The 14,435-nt window shown below is 43.4% G+C and overlaps 37 non-coding genes and 21 pseudogenes across 37 annotated transcripts; 54 read left to right on the top strand and 4 right to left on the bottom strand.

Moving 5' to 3' along the window:
* Nucleotides 1-7: 7 nt before the first annotated feature.
* LOC131733632 (5S ribosomal RNA) lies at nt 8-126 on the top strand. The gene has a single exon (XR_009326433.1). It is a non-coding gene; the product is annotated as a 5S ribosomal RNA (ribosomal RNA).
* Nucleotides 127-226: 100 nt separating this feature from the next.
* LOC131733588 (5S ribosomal RNA) lies at nt 227-345 on the top strand. The gene has a single exon (XR_009326389.1). It is a non-coding gene; the product is annotated as a 5S ribosomal RNA (ribosomal RNA).
* Nucleotides 346-460: 115 nt separating this feature from the next.
* Nucleotides 461-579, top strand: LOC131733589 (5S ribosomal RNA). The gene has a single exon (XR_009326390.1). It is a non-coding gene; the product is annotated as a 5S ribosomal RNA (ribosomal RNA).
* Nucleotides 580-693: 114 nt separating this feature from the next.
* On the top strand, nt 694-812 carry LOC131733590 (5S ribosomal RNA). Its single transcript, XR_009326391.1, has one exon. It is a non-coding gene; the product is annotated as a 5S ribosomal RNA (ribosomal RNA).
* Nucleotides 813-926: 114 nt separating this feature from the next.
* On the top strand, nt 927-1,044 carry LOC131733706 (5S ribosomal RNA; annotated as a pseudogene).
* A 114-nt stretch (nt 1,045-1,158) lies between these two features.
* On the top strand, nt 1,159-1,267 carry LOC131733741 (5S ribosomal RNA; annotated as a pseudogene).
* Nucleotides 1,268-1,367: 100 nt separating this feature from the next.
* LOC131733692 (5S ribosomal RNA) lies at nt 1,368-1,486 on the top strand (annotated as a pseudogene).
* Nucleotides 1,487-1,600: 114 nt separating this feature from the next.
* Nucleotides 1,601-1,719, top strand: LOC131733643 (5S ribosomal RNA). The gene has a single exon (XR_009326444.1). It is a non-coding gene; the product is annotated as a 5S ribosomal RNA (ribosomal RNA).
* Nucleotides 1,720-1,818: 99 nt separating this feature from the next.
* Nucleotides 1,819-1,937, top strand: LOC131733756 (5S ribosomal RNA). The gene has a single exon (XR_009326468.1). It is a non-coding gene; the product is annotated as a 5S ribosomal RNA (ribosomal RNA).
* Nucleotides 1,938-2,034: 97 nt separating this feature from the next.
* On the top strand, nt 2,035-2,153 carry LOC131733633 (5S ribosomal RNA). The gene has a single exon (XR_009326434.1). It is a non-coding gene; the product is annotated as a 5S ribosomal RNA (ribosomal RNA).
* A 100-nt stretch (nt 2,154-2,253) lies between these two features.
* Nucleotides 2,254-2,372, top strand: LOC131733581 (5S ribosomal RNA). Its single transcript, XR_009326382.1, has one exon. It is a non-coding gene; the product is annotated as a 5S ribosomal RNA (ribosomal RNA).
* Nucleotides 2,373-2,486: 114 nt separating this feature from the next.
* On the top strand, nt 2,487-2,605 carry LOC131733606 (5S ribosomal RNA). The gene has a single exon (XR_009326407.1). It is a non-coding gene; the product is annotated as a 5S ribosomal RNA (ribosomal RNA).
* Nucleotides 2,606-2,927: 322 nt separating this feature from the next.
* Nucleotides 2,928-3,046, top strand: LOC131733693 (5S ribosomal RNA; annotated as a pseudogene).
* A 114-nt stretch (nt 3,047-3,160) lies between these two features.
* Nucleotides 3,161-3,280, top strand: LOC131733677 (5S ribosomal RNA; annotated as a pseudogene).
* A 115-nt stretch (nt 3,281-3,395) lies between these two features.
* On the top strand, nt 3,396-3,514 carry LOC131733575 (5S ribosomal RNA). The gene has a single exon (XR_009326376.1). It is a non-coding gene; the product is annotated as a 5S ribosomal RNA (ribosomal RNA).
* Nucleotides 3,515-3,627: 113 nt separating this feature from the next.
* On the top strand, nt 3,628-3,746 carry LOC131733620 (5S ribosomal RNA). Its single transcript, XR_009326421.1, has one exon. It is a non-coding gene; the product is annotated as a 5S ribosomal RNA (ribosomal RNA).
* A 99-nt stretch (nt 3,747-3,845) lies between these two features.
* Nucleotides 3,846-3,964, top strand: LOC131733767 (5S ribosomal RNA). The gene has a single exon (XR_009326479.1). It is a non-coding gene; the product is annotated as a 5S ribosomal RNA (ribosomal RNA).
* Nucleotides 3,965-4,061: 97 nt separating this feature from the next.
* LOC131733615 (5S ribosomal RNA) lies at nt 4,062-4,180 on the top strand. The gene has a single exon (XR_009326416.1). It is a non-coding gene; the product is annotated as a 5S ribosomal RNA (ribosomal RNA).
* Nucleotides 4,181-4,294: 114 nt separating this feature from the next.
* LOC131733760 (5S ribosomal RNA) lies at nt 4,295-4,413 on the top strand. Its single transcript, XR_009326472.1, has one exon. It is a non-coding gene; the product is annotated as a 5S ribosomal RNA (ribosomal RNA).
* Nucleotides 4,414-4,513: 100 nt separating this feature from the next.
* LOC131733757 (5S ribosomal RNA) lies at nt 4,514-4,632 on the top strand. The gene has a single exon (XR_009326469.1). It is a non-coding gene; the product is annotated as a 5S ribosomal RNA (ribosomal RNA).
* A 100-nt stretch (nt 4,633-4,732) lies between these two features.
* LOC131733662 (5S ribosomal RNA) lies at nt 4,733-4,851 on the top strand (annotated as a pseudogene).
* A 114-nt stretch (nt 4,852-4,965) lies between these two features.
* Nucleotides 4,966-5,084, top strand: LOC131733768 (5S ribosomal RNA). The gene has a single exon (XR_009326480.1). It is a non-coding gene; the product is annotated as a 5S ribosomal RNA (ribosomal RNA).
* Nucleotides 5,085-5,182: 98 nt separating this feature from the next.
* LOC131733634 (5S ribosomal RNA) lies at nt 5,183-5,301 on the top strand. Its single transcript, XR_009326435.1, has one exon. It is a non-coding gene; the product is annotated as a 5S ribosomal RNA (ribosomal RNA).
* Nucleotides 5,302-5,401: 100 nt separating this feature from the next.
* On the top strand, nt 5,402-5,520 carry LOC131733592 (5S ribosomal RNA). Its single transcript, XR_009326393.1, has one exon. It is a non-coding gene; the product is annotated as a 5S ribosomal RNA (ribosomal RNA).
* A 114-nt stretch (nt 5,521-5,634) lies between these two features.
* LOC131733593 (5S ribosomal RNA) lies at nt 5,635-5,753 on the top strand. The gene has a single exon (XR_009326394.1). It is a non-coding gene; the product is annotated as a 5S ribosomal RNA (ribosomal RNA).
* Nucleotides 5,754-5,867: 114 nt separating this feature from the next.
* Nucleotides 5,868-5,986, top strand: LOC131733607 (5S ribosomal RNA). The gene has a single exon (XR_009326408.1). It is a non-coding gene; the product is annotated as a 5S ribosomal RNA (ribosomal RNA).
* A 113-nt stretch (nt 5,987-6,099) lies between these two features.
* LOC131733742 (5S ribosomal RNA) lies at nt 6,100-6,208 on the top strand (annotated as a pseudogene).
* Nucleotides 6,209-6,307: 99 nt separating this feature from the next.
* Nucleotides 6,308-6,424, top strand: LOC131733750 (5S ribosomal RNA; annotated as a pseudogene).
* A 113-nt stretch (nt 6,425-6,537) lies between these two features.
* LOC131733644 (5S ribosomal RNA) lies at nt 6,538-6,656 on the top strand. The gene has a single exon (XR_009326445.1). It is a non-coding gene; the product is annotated as a 5S ribosomal RNA (ribosomal RNA).
* A 100-nt stretch (nt 6,657-6,756) lies between these two features.
* On the top strand, nt 6,757-6,875 carry LOC131733778 (5S ribosomal RNA). The gene has a single exon (XR_009326490.1). It is a non-coding gene; the product is annotated as a 5S ribosomal RNA (ribosomal RNA).
* Nucleotides 6,876-6,972: 97 nt separating this feature from the next.
* Nucleotides 6,973-7,091, top strand: LOC131733636 (5S ribosomal RNA). The gene has a single exon (XR_009326437.1). It is a non-coding gene; the product is annotated as a 5S ribosomal RNA (ribosomal RNA).
* Nucleotides 7,092-7,191: 100 nt separating this feature from the next.
* Nucleotides 7,192-7,309, top strand: LOC131733711 (5S ribosomal RNA; annotated as a pseudogene).
* A 114-nt stretch (nt 7,310-7,423) lies between these two features.
* LOC131733608 (5S ribosomal RNA) lies at nt 7,424-7,542 on the top strand. Its single transcript, XR_009326409.1, has one exon. It is a non-coding gene; the product is annotated as a 5S ribosomal RNA (ribosomal RNA).
* Nucleotides 7,543-7,865: 323 nt separating this feature from the next.
* On the top strand, nt 7,866-7,984 carry LOC131733694 (5S ribosomal RNA; annotated as a pseudogene).
* Nucleotides 7,985-8,099: 115 nt separating this feature from the next.
* On the top strand, nt 8,100-8,218 carry LOC131733777 (5S ribosomal RNA). Its single transcript, XR_009326489.1, has one exon. It is a non-coding gene; the product is annotated as a 5S ribosomal RNA (ribosomal RNA).
* Nucleotides 8,219-8,332: 114 nt separating this feature from the next.
* Nucleotides 8,333-8,451, top strand: LOC131733576 (5S ribosomal RNA). The gene has a single exon (XR_009326377.1). It is a non-coding gene; the product is annotated as a 5S ribosomal RNA (ribosomal RNA).
* Nucleotides 8,452-8,564: 113 nt separating this feature from the next.
* LOC131733621 (5S ribosomal RNA) lies at nt 8,565-8,683 on the top strand. Its single transcript, XR_009326422.1, has one exon. It is a non-coding gene; the product is annotated as a 5S ribosomal RNA (ribosomal RNA).
* A 99-nt stretch (nt 8,684-8,782) lies between these two features.
* Nucleotides 8,783-8,901, top strand: LOC131733580 (5S ribosomal RNA). The gene has a single exon (XR_009326381.1). It is a non-coding gene; the product is annotated as a 5S ribosomal RNA (ribosomal RNA).
* A 97-nt stretch (nt 8,902-8,998) lies between these two features.
* LOC131733745 (5S ribosomal RNA) lies at nt 8,999-9,107 on the top strand (annotated as a pseudogene).
* Nucleotides 9,108-9,207: 100 nt separating this feature from the next.
* LOC131733658 (5S ribosomal RNA) lies at nt 9,208-9,326 on the top strand (annotated as a pseudogene).
* Nucleotides 9,327-9,441: 115 nt separating this feature from the next.
* Nucleotides 9,442-9,560, top strand: LOC131733761 (5S ribosomal RNA). The gene has a single exon (XR_009326473.1). It is a non-coding gene; the product is annotated as a 5S ribosomal RNA (ribosomal RNA).
* A 100-nt stretch (nt 9,561-9,660) lies between these two features.
* Nucleotides 9,661-9,778, top strand: LOC131733641 (5S ribosomal RNA). The gene has a single exon (XR_009326442.1). It is a non-coding gene; the product is annotated as a 5S ribosomal RNA (ribosomal RNA).
* A 100-nt stretch (nt 9,779-9,878) lies between these two features.
* Nucleotides 9,879-9,997, top strand: LOC131733663 (5S ribosomal RNA; annotated as a pseudogene).
* A 114-nt stretch (nt 9,998-10,111) lies between these two features.
* Nucleotides 10,112-10,230, top strand: LOC131733769 (5S ribosomal RNA). The gene has a single exon (XR_009326481.1). It is a non-coding gene; the product is annotated as a 5S ribosomal RNA (ribosomal RNA).
* A 97-nt stretch (nt 10,231-10,327) lies between these two features.
* Nucleotides 10,328-10,446, top strand: LOC131733637 (5S ribosomal RNA). The gene has a single exon (XR_009326438.1). It is a non-coding gene; the product is annotated as a 5S ribosomal RNA (ribosomal RNA).
* A 100-nt stretch (nt 10,447-10,546) lies between these two features.
* On the top strand, nt 10,547-10,665 carry LOC131733594 (5S ribosomal RNA). The gene has a single exon (XR_009326395.1). It is a non-coding gene; the product is annotated as a 5S ribosomal RNA (ribosomal RNA).
* A 114-nt stretch (nt 10,666-10,779) lies between these two features.
* Nucleotides 10,780-10,898, top strand: LOC131733609 (5S ribosomal RNA). The gene has a single exon (XR_009326410.1). It is a non-coding gene; the product is annotated as a 5S ribosomal RNA (ribosomal RNA).
* Nucleotides 10,899-11,220: 322 nt separating this feature from the next.
* Nucleotides 11,221-11,338, top strand: LOC131733734 (5S ribosomal RNA; annotated as a pseudogene).
* A 113-nt stretch (nt 11,339-11,451) lies between these two features.
* LOC131733687 (5S ribosomal RNA) lies at nt 11,452-11,571 on the top strand (annotated as a pseudogene).
* Nucleotides 11,572-11,672: 101 nt separating this feature from the next.
* Nucleotides 11,673-11,791, top strand: LOC131733595 (5S ribosomal RNA). The gene has a single exon (XR_009326396.1). It is a non-coding gene; the product is annotated as a 5S ribosomal RNA (ribosomal RNA).
* Nucleotides 11,792-11,905: 114 nt separating this feature from the next.
* On the top strand, nt 11,906-12,024 carry LOC131733610 (5S ribosomal RNA). The gene has a single exon (XR_009326411.1). It is a non-coding gene; the product is annotated as a 5S ribosomal RNA (ribosomal RNA).
* Nucleotides 12,025-12,346: 322 nt separating this feature from the next.
* LOC131733695 (5S ribosomal RNA) lies at nt 12,347-12,465 on the top strand (annotated as a pseudogene).
* A 114-nt stretch (nt 12,466-12,579) lies between these two features.
* Nucleotides 12,580-12,698, top strand: LOC131733664 (5S ribosomal RNA; annotated as a pseudogene).
* A 100-nt stretch (nt 12,699-12,798) lies between these two features.
* LOC131733577 (5S ribosomal RNA) lies at nt 12,799-12,917 on the top strand. The gene has a single exon (XR_009326378.1). It is a non-coding gene; the product is annotated as a 5S ribosomal RNA (ribosomal RNA).
* Nucleotides 12,918-13,342: 425 nt separating this feature from the next.
* Nucleotides 13,343-13,458, bottom strand: LOC131733736 (5S ribosomal RNA; annotated as a pseudogene).
* A 99-nt stretch (nt 13,459-13,557) lies between these two features.
* LOC131733719 (5S ribosomal RNA) lies at nt 13,558-13,677 on the bottom strand (annotated as a pseudogene).
* A 114-nt stretch (nt 13,678-13,791) lies between these two features.
* Nucleotides 13,792-13,910, bottom strand: LOC131733722 (5S ribosomal RNA; annotated as a pseudogene).
* Nucleotides 13,911-14,231: 321 nt separating this feature from the next.
* On the bottom strand, nt 14,232-14,350 carry LOC131733673 (5S ribosomal RNA; annotated as a pseudogene).
* Nucleotides 14,351-14,435: the final 85 nt, after the last annotated feature.

Raw genomic sequence — 14,435 nt, forward strand, 5'->3', positions numbered from 1 at the left:
TGCAATCGCCTGCAGCCACACCACCTTGAATAAGCCTGATCTCGTCTGATCTCAGAAGCTAAGCAATATTGGGCTTGGATAGTACTTGGATGGGAGACCACCTGGGAATATCAAGTGCTGCAGGTATTACATTTTACAATTGAAATGTGTGGAGGACAAAAGGAAATTTTGGAGGAATCACCCCCAGCTCACTAAACATAAAAGTCATGAAAGCAGAAATGCAATCGCCTGCGGCCACACCACCTTGAATAAGCCTGATCTCGTCTGATCTCAGAAGCTAAGCAATGTTGGGCTTGGTTAGTACTTGGATGGGAGACCACCTGGGAATATGAAGTGCTGCAGGCATTACTTTTTTTGTAATTACATTTTACAATTGAAATGTGTGGAGGACAAAAGGAAATTTTGGAGGAATCACCCCCAGCTCACTAAACATAAAATTCATGAAAGCAGAAATGCAATCGCCTGCGGCCACACCACCTTGAATAAGCCTGATCTCGTCTGATCTCAGAAGCTAAGCAATGTTGGGCTTGGTTAGTACTTGGATGGGAGACCACCTGGGAATATGAAGTGCTGCAGGCATTACTTTTTTGTAATTACATTTTACAATTGAAATGTGTGGAGGACAAAAGGAAATTTTGGAGGAATCACCCCCAGCTCACTAAACATAAAATTCATGAAAGCAGAAATGCAATCGCCTGCGGCCACACCACCTTGAATAAGCCTGATCTCGTCTGATCTCAGAAGCTAAGCAATGTTGGGCTTGGTTAGTACTTGGATGGGAGACCACCTGGGAATATGAAGTGCTGCAGGCATTACTTTTTTGTAATTACATTTTACAATTGAAATGTGTGGAGGACAAAAGGAAATTTTGGAGGAATCACCCCCAGCTCACTAAACATAAAATTCATGAAAGCAGAAATGCAATCGCCTGCGGCCCACCACCTTGAATAAGCCTGATCTCGTCTGATCTCAGAAGCTAAGCAATGTTTGGCTTGGTTAGTACTTGGATGGGAGACCACCTGGGAATATCAAGTGCTGCAGGCATTGCATTTTTGTAATTACATTTTACAATTGAAATGTGTGGAGGACAAAAGGAAATTTTTGAGGAATCACCCCCAGCTCACTAAACATAAAAGTCATGAAAGCAGAAATGCAATCGCCTGCGGCCACACCACCTTGAATAAGCCTGATCTCAGAAGCTAAGCAATGTTGGGCTTATTTAGTAGTTGGATGGGAGACCACCTGGGAATATCAAGTGCTGCAGGCATTACATTTTACAATTGAAATGTGTGGAGGACTAAAGGAAATTTTGGAGGAATCACCCCCAGCTCGCTAAATATAAGTGTCAGGAAAGCAGAAATGCAATCGCCTGCGGCCAGACCACCTTGAATAAGCCTGATCTCGTCTGATCTTAAAAGCTAAGCAATGTTGAGCTTGGTTAGTACTTGGATGGGAGACCACCTGGGAATATCAAGTGCTGCAGGCATTACATTTTTGTAATTACATTTTACAATTGAAATGTGTGGAGGACAAAAGGAAATTTTGGAGGAATCACCCCCAGCTCACTAAACATAAAAGTCATGAAAGCAGAACTGCAATCGCCTGCGGCCACACCACCTTGAATAAGCCTGATCTCGTCTAATCTCAGAAGCTAAGCAATGTTGGGCTTGGTTAGTACTTGGATGGGAGACCACCTGGGAATATCAAGTGCTGCAGGTATTACATTTTACAATTGAAATGTGTGGAGGACAAAAGGAAATTTTGGAGGAATCACCCCCAGCTCACTAACATAAAAGTCATGAAAGCAGAAATGCAATCGCCTGCGGCCACACCACCTTGAATGAGCCTGATCTCGTCTGATCTCAGAAGCTAAGCAATGTTGGGCTTGGTTAGTACTTGGATGGGAGACCACCTGGGAATATCAAGTGCCGCAGGCATTACATTTTACAATTGAAATGTGTGGACAAAAGGAAATTTTGGAGGAATCACCCCCAGCTCACTAAACATAAAAGTCATGAAAGCAGAAATGCAATCGCCTGCAGCCACACCACCTTGAATAAGCCTGATCTCGTCTGATCTCAGAAGCTAAGCAATATTGGGCTTGGATAGTACTTGGATGGGAGACCACCTGGGAATATCAAGTGCTGCAGGTATTACATTTTACAATTGAAATGTGTGGAGGACAAAAGGAAATTTTGGAGGAATCACCCCCAGCTCACTAAACATAAAAGTCATGAAAGCAGAAATGCAATCGCCTGCGGCCACACCACTTTGAATAAGCCTGATCTCGTCTGATCTCAGAAGCTAAGCAATGTTGGGCTTGGTTAGTACTTGGATGGGAGACCACCTGGGAATATGAAGTGCTGCAGGCATTACTTTTTTGTAATTACATTTTACAATTGAAATGTGTGGAGGACAAAAGGAAATTTTGGAGGAATCACCCCCAGCTCACTAAACATAAAATTCATGAAAGCAGAAATGCAATCGCCTGCGGCCACACCACCTTGAATAAGCCTGATCTCGTCTGATCTCAGAAGCTAAGCAATGTTTGGCTTGGTTAGTACTTGGATGGGAGACCACCTGGGAATATCAAGTGCTGCAGGCATTGCATTTTTGTAATTACATTTTACAATTGAAATGTGTGGAGGACAAAAGGAAATTTTTGAGGAATCACCCCCAGCTCACTAAACATAAAAGTCATGAAAGCAGAAATGCAATCGCCTGCGGCCACACCACCTTGAATAAGCCTGATCTCAGAAGCTAAGCAATGTTGGGCTTATTTAGTAGTTGGATGGGAGACACCTGGGAATATCAAGTGCTGCAGGCATTACATTTTACAATTGAAATGTGTGGAGGACTAAAGGAAATTTTGGAGGAATCACCCCCAGCTCGCTAAATATAAGTGTCAGGAAAGCAGAAATGCAATCGCCTGCGGCCAGACCACCTTGAATAAGCCTGATCTCGTCTGATCTTAAAAGCTAAGCAATGTTGAGCTTGGTTAGTACTTGGATGGGAGACCACCTGGGAATATCAAGTGCTGCAGGCATTACATTTTTGTAATTACATTTTACAATTGAAATGTGTGGAGGACAAAAGGAAATTTTGGAGGAATCACCCCCAGCTCACTAAACATAAAAGTCATGAAAGCAGAAATGCAATCGCCTGCGGCCACACCACCTTGAATAAGCCTGATCTCGTCTGATCTCAGAAGCTAAGCAATGTTGGGTTTGGTTAGTACTTGGATGGGGAGACCACCTGGGAATATCAAGTGCTGCAGGCATTACATTTTTGTAATTACATTTTACAATTGAAATGTGTGGAGGACAAAAGGAAATTTTGGAGGAATCACCCCCAGCTCACTAAACATAAAAGTCATGAAAGCAGAACTGGCAATCGCCTGCGGCCACACCACCTTGAATAAGTCTGATCTCGTCTGATCTCAGAAGCTAAGCAATGTTGGGCTTGGTTAGTACTTGGATGGGAGACCACCTGGGAATATCAAGTGCTGCAGGCATTACATTTTTGTAATTACATTTTACAATTGAAATGTGTGGATGACAAAAGGAAATTTTGGAGGAATCACCCCCAGCTCACTAAACATAAAAGTCATGAAGCAGAAATGCAATCAACTGCGGCCACACCACCTTGAATAAGCCTGATCTCGTCTGATCTCAGAAGCTAAGCAATGTTGGGCTTGGTTAGTACTTGGATGGGAGACCACCTGGGAAAATCAAGTGCTGCAGGCATTACATTTACAATTGAAATGTTTGGAGGACAAAAGGAAATTTTGGAGGAATCACCCCCAGCTCACTAAACATAAAAGTCATGAAAGCAGAAATGCAATCGCCTGCGGCCACACCACCTTGAATGAGCCTGATCTCGTCTGATCTCAGAAGCTAAGCAATGTTGGGCTTGGTTAGTACTTGGATGGGAGACCACCTGGGAATATCAAGTGCCGCAGGCATTACATTTTACAATTGAAATGTGTGGACAAAAGGAAATTTTGGAGGAATCACCCCCAGCTCACTAAACATAAAAGTCATGAAAGCAGAAATGCAATCGCCTGCGGCCAGACCACCTTGAATAAGCCTGATCTCGTCTGATCTCAGAAGCTAAGCAATGTTGAGCTTGGTTAGTACTTGGATGGGAGACCACCTGGGAATATCAAGTGCTGCAGGCATTACATTTTTGTAATTACATTTTACAATTGAAATGTGTGGAGGACAAAAGGAAATTTTGGAGGAATCACCCCCAGCTCACTAAACATAAAAGTCATGAAAGCAGAACTGCAATCGCCTGCGGCCACACCACCTTGAATAAGCCTGATCTCGTCTGATCTCAGAAGCTAAGCAATGTTGGGCTTGGTTAGTACTTGGATGGGAGACCACCTGGGAATATCAAGTGCTGCAGGTATTACATTTTACAATTGAAATGTGTGGAGGACAAAAGGAAATTTTGGAGGAATCACCCCCAGCTCACTAAACATAAAAGTCATGAAAGCAGAAATGCAATCGCCTGCGGCCACACCACCTTGAATAAGCCTGATCTCGTCTGATCTCAGAAGCTAAGCAATGTTGGGCTTGGTTAGTACTTGGATGGGAGACCACCTGGGAATAGCAAGTGCTGCAGGCATTACATTTTACAATTGAAATGTTTGGAGGACAAAAGGAAATTTTGGAGGAATCACCCCCAGCTCACTAAACATAAAAGTCATGAAAGCAGAAATGCAATCGCCTGCGGCCACACCACCTTGAATAAGCCTGATCTCGTCTGATCTCAGAAGCTAAGCAATGTTGGGTTTGGTTAGTAATTGGATGGGAGACCACCTGGGAATATCAAGTGCTGCAGGCATTACATTTTTGTAATTACATTTTACAATTGAAATGTGTGGAGGACAAAAGGAAATTTTGGAGGAATCACCCCCAGCTCACTAAACATAAAAGTCATGAAAGCAGAACTGCAATCGCCTGCGGCCACACCACCTTGAATAAGTCTGATCTCGTCTGATCTCAGAAGCTAAGCAATGTTGGGCTTGGTTAGTACTTGGATGGGAGACCACCTGGGAATATCAAGTGCCGCAGGCATTACATTTTACAATTGAAATGTGTGGACAAAAGGAAATTTTTGGAGGAATCACCCCCAGCTCACTAAACATAAAAGTCATGAAAGCAGAAATGCAATCGCCTGCAGCCACACCACCTTGAATAAGCCTGATCTCGTCTGATCTCAGAAGCTAAGCAATATTGGGCTTGGATAGTACTTGGATGGGAGACCACCTGGGAATATCAAGTGCTGCAGGTATTACATTTTACAATTGAAATGTGTGGAGGACAAAAGGAAATTTTGGAGGAATCACCCCCAGCTCACTAAACATAAAAGTCATGAAAGCAGAAATGCAATCGCCTGCGGCCACACCACCTTGAATAAGCCTGATCTCGTCTGATCTCAGAAGCTAAGCAATGTTGGGCTTGGTTAGTACTTGGATGGGAGACCACCTGGGAATATGAAGTGCTGCAGGCATTACTTTTTTGTAATTACATTTTACAATTGAAATGTGTGGAGGACAAAAGGAAATTTTGGAGGAATCACCCCCAGCTCACTAAACATAAAATTCATGAAAGCAGAAATGCAATCGCCTGCGGCCACACCACCTTGAATAAGCCTGATCTCGTCTGATCTCAGAAGCTAAGCAATGTTGGGCTTGGTTAGTACTTGGATGGGAGACCACCTGGGAATATGAAGTGCTGCAGGCATTACTTTTTTGTAATTACATTTTACAATTGAAATGTGTGGAGGACAAAAGGAAATTTTGGAGGAATCACCCCCAGCTCACTAAACATAAAATTCATGAAAGCAGAAATGCAATCGCCTGCGGCCACACCACCTTGAATAAGCCTGATCTCGTCTGATCTCAGAAGCTAAGCAATGTTTGGCTTGGTTAGTACTTGGATGGGAGACCACCTGGGAATATCAAGTGCTGCAGGCATTGCATTTTTGTAATTACATTTTACAATTGAAATGTGTGGAGGACAAAAGGAATTTTTGAGGAATCACCCCCAGCTCACTAAACATAAAAGTCATGAAAGCAGAAATGCAATCGCCTGCGGCCACACCACCTTGAATAAGCCTGATCTCAGAAGCTAAGCAATGTTGGGCTTATTTAGTAGTTGGATGGGAGACCACCTGGGAATATCAAGTGCTGCAGGCATTACATTTTACAATTGAAATGTGTGGAGGACTAAAGGAAATTTTGGAGGAATCACCCCCAGCTCGCTAAATATAGTGTCAGGAAAGCAGAAATGCAATCGCCTGCGGCCAGACCACCTTGATAAGCCTGATCTCGTCTGATCTTAAAAGCTAAGCAATGTTGAGCTTGGTTAGTACTTGGATGGGAGACCACCTGGAATATCAAGTGCTGCAGGCATTACTTTTTGTAATTACATTTTACAATTGAAATGTGTGGAGGACAAAAGGAAATTTTGGAGGAATCACCCCCAGCTCACTAAACATAAAAGTCATGAAAGCAGAACTGCAATCGCCTGCGGCCACACCACCTTGAATAAGCCTGATCTCGTCTAATCTCAGAAGCTAAGCAATGTTGGGCTTGGTTAGTACTTGGATGGGAGACCACCTGGGAATATCAAGTGCTGCAGGTATTACATTTTACAATTGAAATGTGTGGAGGACAAAAGGAAATTTTGGAGGAATCACCCCCAGCTCACTAAACATAAAAGTCATGAAAGCAGAAATGCAATCGCCTGCGGCCACACCACCTTGAATGAGCCTGATCTCGTCTGATCTCAGAAGCTAAGCAATGTTGGGCTTGGTTAGTACTTGGATGGGAGACCACCTGGGAATATCAAGTGCCGCAGGCATTACATTTTACAATTGAAATGTGTGGACAAAAGGAAATTTTGGAGGAATCACCCCCAGCTCACTAAACATAAAAGTCATGAAAGCAGAAATGCAATCGCCTGCAGCCACACCACCTTGAATAAGCCTGATCTCGTCTGATCTCAGAAGCTAAGCAATATTGGGCTTGGATAGTACTTGGATGGGAGACCACCTGGGAATATCAAGTGCTGCAGGTATTACATTTTACAATTGAAATGTGTGGAGGACAAAAGGAAATTTTGGAGGAATCACCCCCAGCTCACTAAACATAAAAGTCATGAAAGCAGAAATGCAATCGCCTGCGGCCACACCACCTTGAATAAGCCTGATCTCGCTGATCTCAGAAGCTAAGCAATGTTGGGCTTGGTTAGTACTTGGATGGGAGACCACCTGGGAATATGAAGTGCTGCAGGCATTAACTTTTTGTAATTACATTTTACAATTGAAATGTGTGGAGGACAAAAGGAAATTTTGGAGGAATCACCCCCAGCTCACTAAACATAAAATTCATGAAAGCAGAAATGCAATCGCCTGCGGCCACACCACCTTGAATAAGCCTGATCTCGTCTGATCTCAGAAGCTAAGCAATGTTTGGCTTGGTTAGTACTTGGATGGGAGACCACCTGGGAATATCAAGTGCTGCAGGCATTGCATTTTTGTAATTACATTTTACAATTGAAATGTGTGGAGGACAAAAGGAAATTTTTGAGGAATCACCCCCAGCTCACTAAACATAAAAGTCATGAAAGCAGAAATGCAATCGCCTGCGGCCACACCACCTTGAATAAGCCTGATCTCAGAAGCTAAGCAATGTTGGGCTTATTTAGTAGTTGGATGGGAGACACCTGGGAATATCAAGTGTCTGCAGGCATTACATTTTACAATTGAAATGTGTGGAGGACTAAAGGAAATTTTGGAGGAATCACCCCCAGCTCGCTAAATATAAGTGTCAGGAAAGCAGAAATGCAATCGCCTGCGGCCAGACCACCTTGAATAAGCCTGATCTCGTCTGATCTTAAAAGCTAAGCAATGTTGAGCTTGGTTAGTACTTGGATGGGAGACCACCTGGGAATATCAAGTGCTGCAGGCATTACATTTTTGTAATTACATTTTACAATTGAAATGTGTGGAGGACAAAAGGGAAATTTTGGAGGAATCACCCCCAGCTCACTAAACATAAAAGTCATGAAAGCAGAAATGCAATCGCCTGCGGCCACACCACCTTGAATAAGCCTGATCTCGTCTGATCTCAGAAGCTAAGCAATGTTGGGTTTGGTTAGTACTTGGATGGGAGACCACCTGGGAATATCAAGTGCTGCAGGCATTACATTTTTGTAATTACATTTTACAATTGAAATGTGTGGAGGACAAAAGGAAAGTTTGGAGGAATCACCCCCAGCTCACTAAACATAAAAGTCATGAAAGCAGAACTGCAATCGCCTGCGGCCACACCACCTTGAATAAGTCTGATCTCGTCTGATCTCAGAAGCTAAGCAATGTTGGGCTTGGTTAGTACTTGGATGGGAGACCACCTGGGAATATCAAGTGCTGCAGGCATTACATTTTTGTAATTACATTTTACAATTGAAATGTGTGGATGACAAAAGGAAATTTTGGAGGAATCACCCCCAGCTCACTAAACATAAAAGTCATGAAGCAGAAATGCAATCAACTGCGGCCACACCACCTTGAATAAGCCTGATCTCGTCTGATCTCAGAAGCTAAGCAATGTTGGGCTTGGTTAGTACTTGGATGGGAGACCACCTGGGAAAATCAAGTGCTGCAGGCATTACATTTTACAATTGAAATGTTGGAGGACAAAAGGAAATTTTGGAGGAATCACCCCCAGCTCACTAAACATAAAAGTCATGAAAGCAGAAATGCAATCGCCTGCGGCCACACCACCTTGAATGAGCCTGATCTCGTCTGATCTCAGAAGCTAAGCAATGTTGGGCTTGGTTAGTACTTGGATGGGAGACCACCTGGGAATATCAAGTGCCGCAGGCATTACATTTTACAATTGAAATGTGTGGACAAAAGGAAATTTTGGAGGAATCACCCCCAGCTCACTAAACATAAAAGTCATGAAAGCAGAAATGCAATCGCCTGCGGCCACACCACCTTGAATAAGCCTGATCTCAGAAGCTAAGCAATGTTGGGCTTATTTAGTAGTTGGATGGGAGACCACCTGGGAATATCAAGTGCTGCAGGCATTACATTTTACAATTGAAATGTGTGGAGGACTAAAGGAAATTTTGGAGGAATCACCCCCAGCTCGCTAAATATAAGTGTCAGGAAAGCAGAAATGCAATCGCCTGCGGCCAGACCACCTTGAATAAGCCTGATCTCGTCTGATCTCAGAAGCTAAGCAATGTTGAGCTTGGTTAGTACTTGGATGGGAGACCACCTGGGAATATCAAGTGCTGCAGGGCATTACATTTTTGTAATTACATTTTACAATTGAAATGTGTGGAGGACAAAAGGAAATTTTGGAGGAATCACCCCCAGCTCACTAAACATAAAAGTCATGAAAGCAGAACTGCAATCGCCTGCGGCCACACCACCTTGAATAAGCCTGATCTCGTCTGATCTCAGAAGCTAAGCAATGTTGGGCTTGGTTAGTACTTGGATGGGAGACCACCTGGGAATATCAAGTGCTGCAGGTATTACATTTTACAATTGAAATGTGTGGAGGACAAAAGGAAATTTTGGAGGAATCACCCCCAGCTCACTAAACATAAAAGTCATGAAAGCAGAAATGCAATCGCCTGCGGCCACACCACCTTGAATAAGCTGATCTCGTCTGATCTCAGAAGCTAAGCAATGTTGGGCTTGGTTAGTACTTGGATGGGAGACCACCTGGGAATATCAAGTGCTGCAGGCATTACATTTTACAATTGAAATGTTTGGAGGACAAAAGGAAATTTTGGAGGAATCACCCCCAGCTCACTAAACATAAAAGTCATGAAAGCAGAAATGCAATCGCCTGCGGCCACACCACCTTGAATAAGCCTGATCTCGTCTGATCTCAGAAGCTAAGCAATGTTGGGTTTGGTTAGTAATTGGATGGGAGACCACCTGGGAATATCAAGTGCTGCAGGCATTACATTTTTGTAATTACATTTTACAATTGAAATGTGTGGAGGACAAAAGGAAATTTTGGAGGAATCACCCCCAGCTCACTAAACATAAAAGTCATGAAAGCAGAACTGCAATCGCCTGCGGCCACACCACCTTGAATAAGTCTGATCTCGTCTGATCTCAGAAGCTAAGCAATGTTGGGCTTGGTTAGTACTTGGATGGGAGACCACCTGGGAATATCAAGTGCCGCAGGCATTACATTTTACAATTGAAATGTGTGGACAAAAGGAAATTTTGGAGGAATCACCCCCAGCTCACTAAACATAAAAGTCATGAAAGCAGAAATGCAATCGCCTGCAGCCACACCACCTTGAATAAGCCTGATCTCGTCTGATCTCAGAAGCTAAGCAATATTGGGCTTGGATAGTACTTGGATGGGAGACCACCTGGGAATATCAAGTGCTGCAGGTATTACATTTTACAATTGAAATGTGTGGAGGACAAAAGGAAATTTTGGAGGAATCACCCCCAGCTCACTAAACATAAAAGTCATGAAAGCAGAAATGCAATCGCCTGCGGCCACACCACCTTGAATAAGCCTGATCTCGTCTGATCTCAGAAGCTAAGCAATGTTGGGCTTGGTTAGTACTTGGATGGGAGACCACCTGGGAATATGAAGTGCTGCAGGCATTACTTTTTTGTAATTACATTTTACAATTGAAATGTGTGGAGGACAAAAGGAAATTTTGGAGGAATCACCCCCAGCTCACTAAACATAAAATTCATGAAAGCAGAAATGCAATCGCCTGCGGCCACACCACCTTGAATAAGCCTGATCTCGTCTGATCTCAGAAGCTAAGCAATGTTTGGCTTGGTTAGTACTTGGATGGGAGACCACCTGGGAATATCAAGTGCTGCAGGCATTGCATTTTTGTAATTACATTTTACAATTGAAATGTGTGGAGGACAAAAGGAAATTTTTGAGGAATCACCCCCAGCTCACTAAACATAAAAGTCATGAAAGCAGAAATGCAATCGCCTGCGGCCACACCACCTTGAATAAGCCTGATCTCAGAAGCTAAGCAATGTTGGGCTTATTTAGTAGTTGGATGGGAGACACCTGGGAATATCAAGTGCTGCAGGCATTACATTTTACAATTGAAATGTGTGGAGGACTAAAGGAAATTTTGGAGGAATCACCCCCAGCTCGCTAAATATAAGTGTCAGGAAAGCAGAAATGCAATCGCCTGCGCCAGACCACCTTGAATAAGCCTGATCTCGTCTGATCTTAAAAGCTAAGCAATGTTGAGCTTGGTTAGTACTTGGATGGGAGACCACCTGGGAATATCAAGTGCTGCAGGCATTACATTTTTGTAATTACATTTTACAATTGAAATGTGTGGAGACAAAAGGAAATTTTGGAGGAATCACCCCCAGCTCACTAAACATAAAAGTCATGAAAGCAGAACTGCAATCGCCTGCGGCCACACCACCTTGAATAAGCCTGATCTCGTCTAATCTCAGAAGCTAAGCAATGTTGGGGCTTGGTTAGTACTTGGATGGGAGACCACCTGGGAATATCAAGTGCTGCAGGTATTACATTTTACAATTGAAATGTGTGGAGGGACAAAAGGAAATTTTGGAGGAATCACCCCCAGCTCACTAAACATAAAAGTCATGAAAGCAGAAATGCAATCGCCTGCGGCCACACCACCTTGAATAAGCCTGATCTCGTCTGATCTCAGAAGCTAAGCAATGTTGGGCTTGGTTAGTACTTGGATGGGAGACCACCTGGGAATATGAAGTGCTGCAGGCATTACTTTTTTGTAATTACATTTTACAATTGAAATGTGTGGAGGACAAAAGGAAATTTTGGAGGAATCACCCCCAGCTCACTAAACATAAAATTCATGAAAGCAGAAATGCAATCGCCTGCGGCCACACCACCTTGAATAAGCCTGATCTCGTCTGATCTCAGAAGCTAAGCAATGTTTGGCTTGGTTAGTACTTGGATGGGAGACCACCTGGGAATATCAAGTGCTGCAGGCATTGCATTTTTGTAATTACATTTTACAATTGAAATGTGTGGAGGACAAAAGGAAATTTTTGAGGAATCACCCCCAGCTCACTAAACATAAAAGTCATGAAAGCAGAAATGCAATCGCCTGCGGCCACACCACCTTGAATAAGCCTGATCTCAGAAGCTAAGCAATGTTGGGCTTATTTAGTAGTTGGATGGGAGACACCTGGGAATATCAAGTGCTGCAGGCATTACATTTTACAATTGAAATGTGTGGAGGACTAAAGGAAATTTTGGAGGAATCACCCCCAGCTCGCTAAATATAAGTGTCAGGAAAGCAGAAATGCAATCGCCTGCGGCCAGACCACCTTGAATAAGCCTGATCTCGTCTGATCTTAAAAGCTAAGCAATGTTGAGCTTGGTTAGTACTTGGATGGGAGACCACCTGGGAATATCAAGTGCTGCAGGCATTACATTTTTGTAATTACATTTTACAATTGAAATGTGTGGAGGACAAAAGGAAATTTTGGAGGAATCACCCCCAGCTCACTAAACATAAAAGTCATGAAAGCAGAAATGCAATCGCCTGCGGCCACACCACCTTGAATAAGCCTGATCTCGTCTGATCTCAGAAGCTAAGCAATGTTGGGTTTGGTTAGTAATTGGATGGGAGACCACCTGGGAATATCAAGTGCTGCAGGCATTACATTTTACAATTGAAATGTGTGGAGGACAAAAGGAAATTTTGGAGGAATCACCCCCAGCTCACTAAACATAAAAGTCATGAAAGCAGAACTGCAATCGCCTGCGGCCACACCACCTTGAATAAGTCTGATCTCGTCTGATCTCAGAAGCTAAGCAATGTTGGGCTTGGTTAGTACTTGGATGGGAGACCACCTGGGAATATCAAGTGCTGCAGGCATTACATTTTTGTAATTACATTTTACAATTGAAATGTGTGGAGGACAAAAGGAAATTTTGGAGGAATCACCCCCAGCTCACTAAACATAAAAGTCATGAAAGCAGAACTGCAATCGCCTGCGGCCACACCACCTTGAATAAGCCTGATCTCGTCTAATCTCAGAAGCTAAGCAATGTTGGGCTTGGTTAGTACTTGGATGGGAGACCCTGCTTTGGTCCTGTCCCCTCCCATCCAAGTACTAACCAAGCCCAACATTGCTTAGCTTCTGAGATTAGACGAGATCAGGCTTATTCAAGTGGTGTGGCCGCAGGCGATTGCAGTTCTGCTTTCATGACTTTTATGTTTAGTGAGCTGGGGGTGATTCCTCCAAAATTTCCTTTGTCCTCCACACATTTCAATTGTAAAATGTAATTACAAAAATGTAATGCCTGCAGCACTTGATATTCCCAGGTGGTCTCCCATCCAAGTACTAACCAAGCCCAACATTGCTTAGCTTCTGAGATCAACGAGATCAGACTTATCAAGGTGGTGTGCCGCAGGCGATTGCAGTTCTGCTTTCATGACTTTTATGTTTAGTGAGCTGGGGGTGATTCCTCCAAAATTTCCTTTTGTCCTCCACACATTTCAATTGTAAAATGTATGCCTGCAGCACTTGATATTCCCAGGTGGTCTCCCATCCAATTACTAACCAAACCCAACATTGCTTAGCTTCTGAGATCAGACGAGATCAGGCTTATTCAAGGTGGTGGTGGCCGCAGGCGATTGCATTTCTGCTTTCATGACTTTTATGTTTAGTGAGCTGGGGGTGATTCCTCCAAAATTTCCTTTTGTCCTCCACACATTTCAATTGTAAAATGTAATTACAAAAATGTAATGCCTGCAGCACTTGATATTCCCAGGTGGTCTCCCATCCAAGTACTAACCAAGCTCAACAGTGCTTAGCTTTTAAGATCAGACGAGATCAGGCTTATTCAAGGTGGTCTGGCCGCAGGCGATTGCATTTCTGCTTTCCTGACACTTATATTTAGCGAGCTGGGGGGTGATTCCTCCAAAATTTCCTTTAGTCCTCCACACATTTCAATTGTAAAATGTAATGCCTGCAGCACTTGATATTCCCAGGTGTCTCCCATCCAACTACTAAATAAGCCCAACATTGCTTAGCTTCTGAGATCAGGCTTATTCAAGGTGTGTGGCCGCAGGCGATTGCATTTCTGCTTTCATGACTTTTATGTTTAGTGAGCTGGGGGTGATTCCTCAAAAATTCCTTTTGTCCTCCACACATTTCAATTGTAAAATGTAATTACAAAAATGCAATGCCTGCAGCACTTGATATTCCCAGGTGGTCTCCCATCCAAGTACTAACCAAGCCAAACATTGCTTAGCTTCTGAGATCAGACGAGATCAGGCTTATTCAAGGTGGTGTGGCCGCAGGGCGATTGCATTTCTGCTTTCATGAATTTTATGTTTAGTGAGCTGGGGGGTGATTCCTCCAAAATTTCCTTTTGTCCTCCACACATT

This window comes from Acipenser ruthenus, unplaced genomic scaffold, assembly GCF_902713425.1.
Source record: "Acipenser ruthenus unplaced genomic scaffold, fAciRut3.2 maternal haplotype, whole genome shotgun sequence".
NCBI classification, from domain to species: Eukaryota; Metazoa; Chordata; class Actinopteri; order Acipenseriformes; family Acipenseridae; genus Acipenser; species Acipenser ruthenus.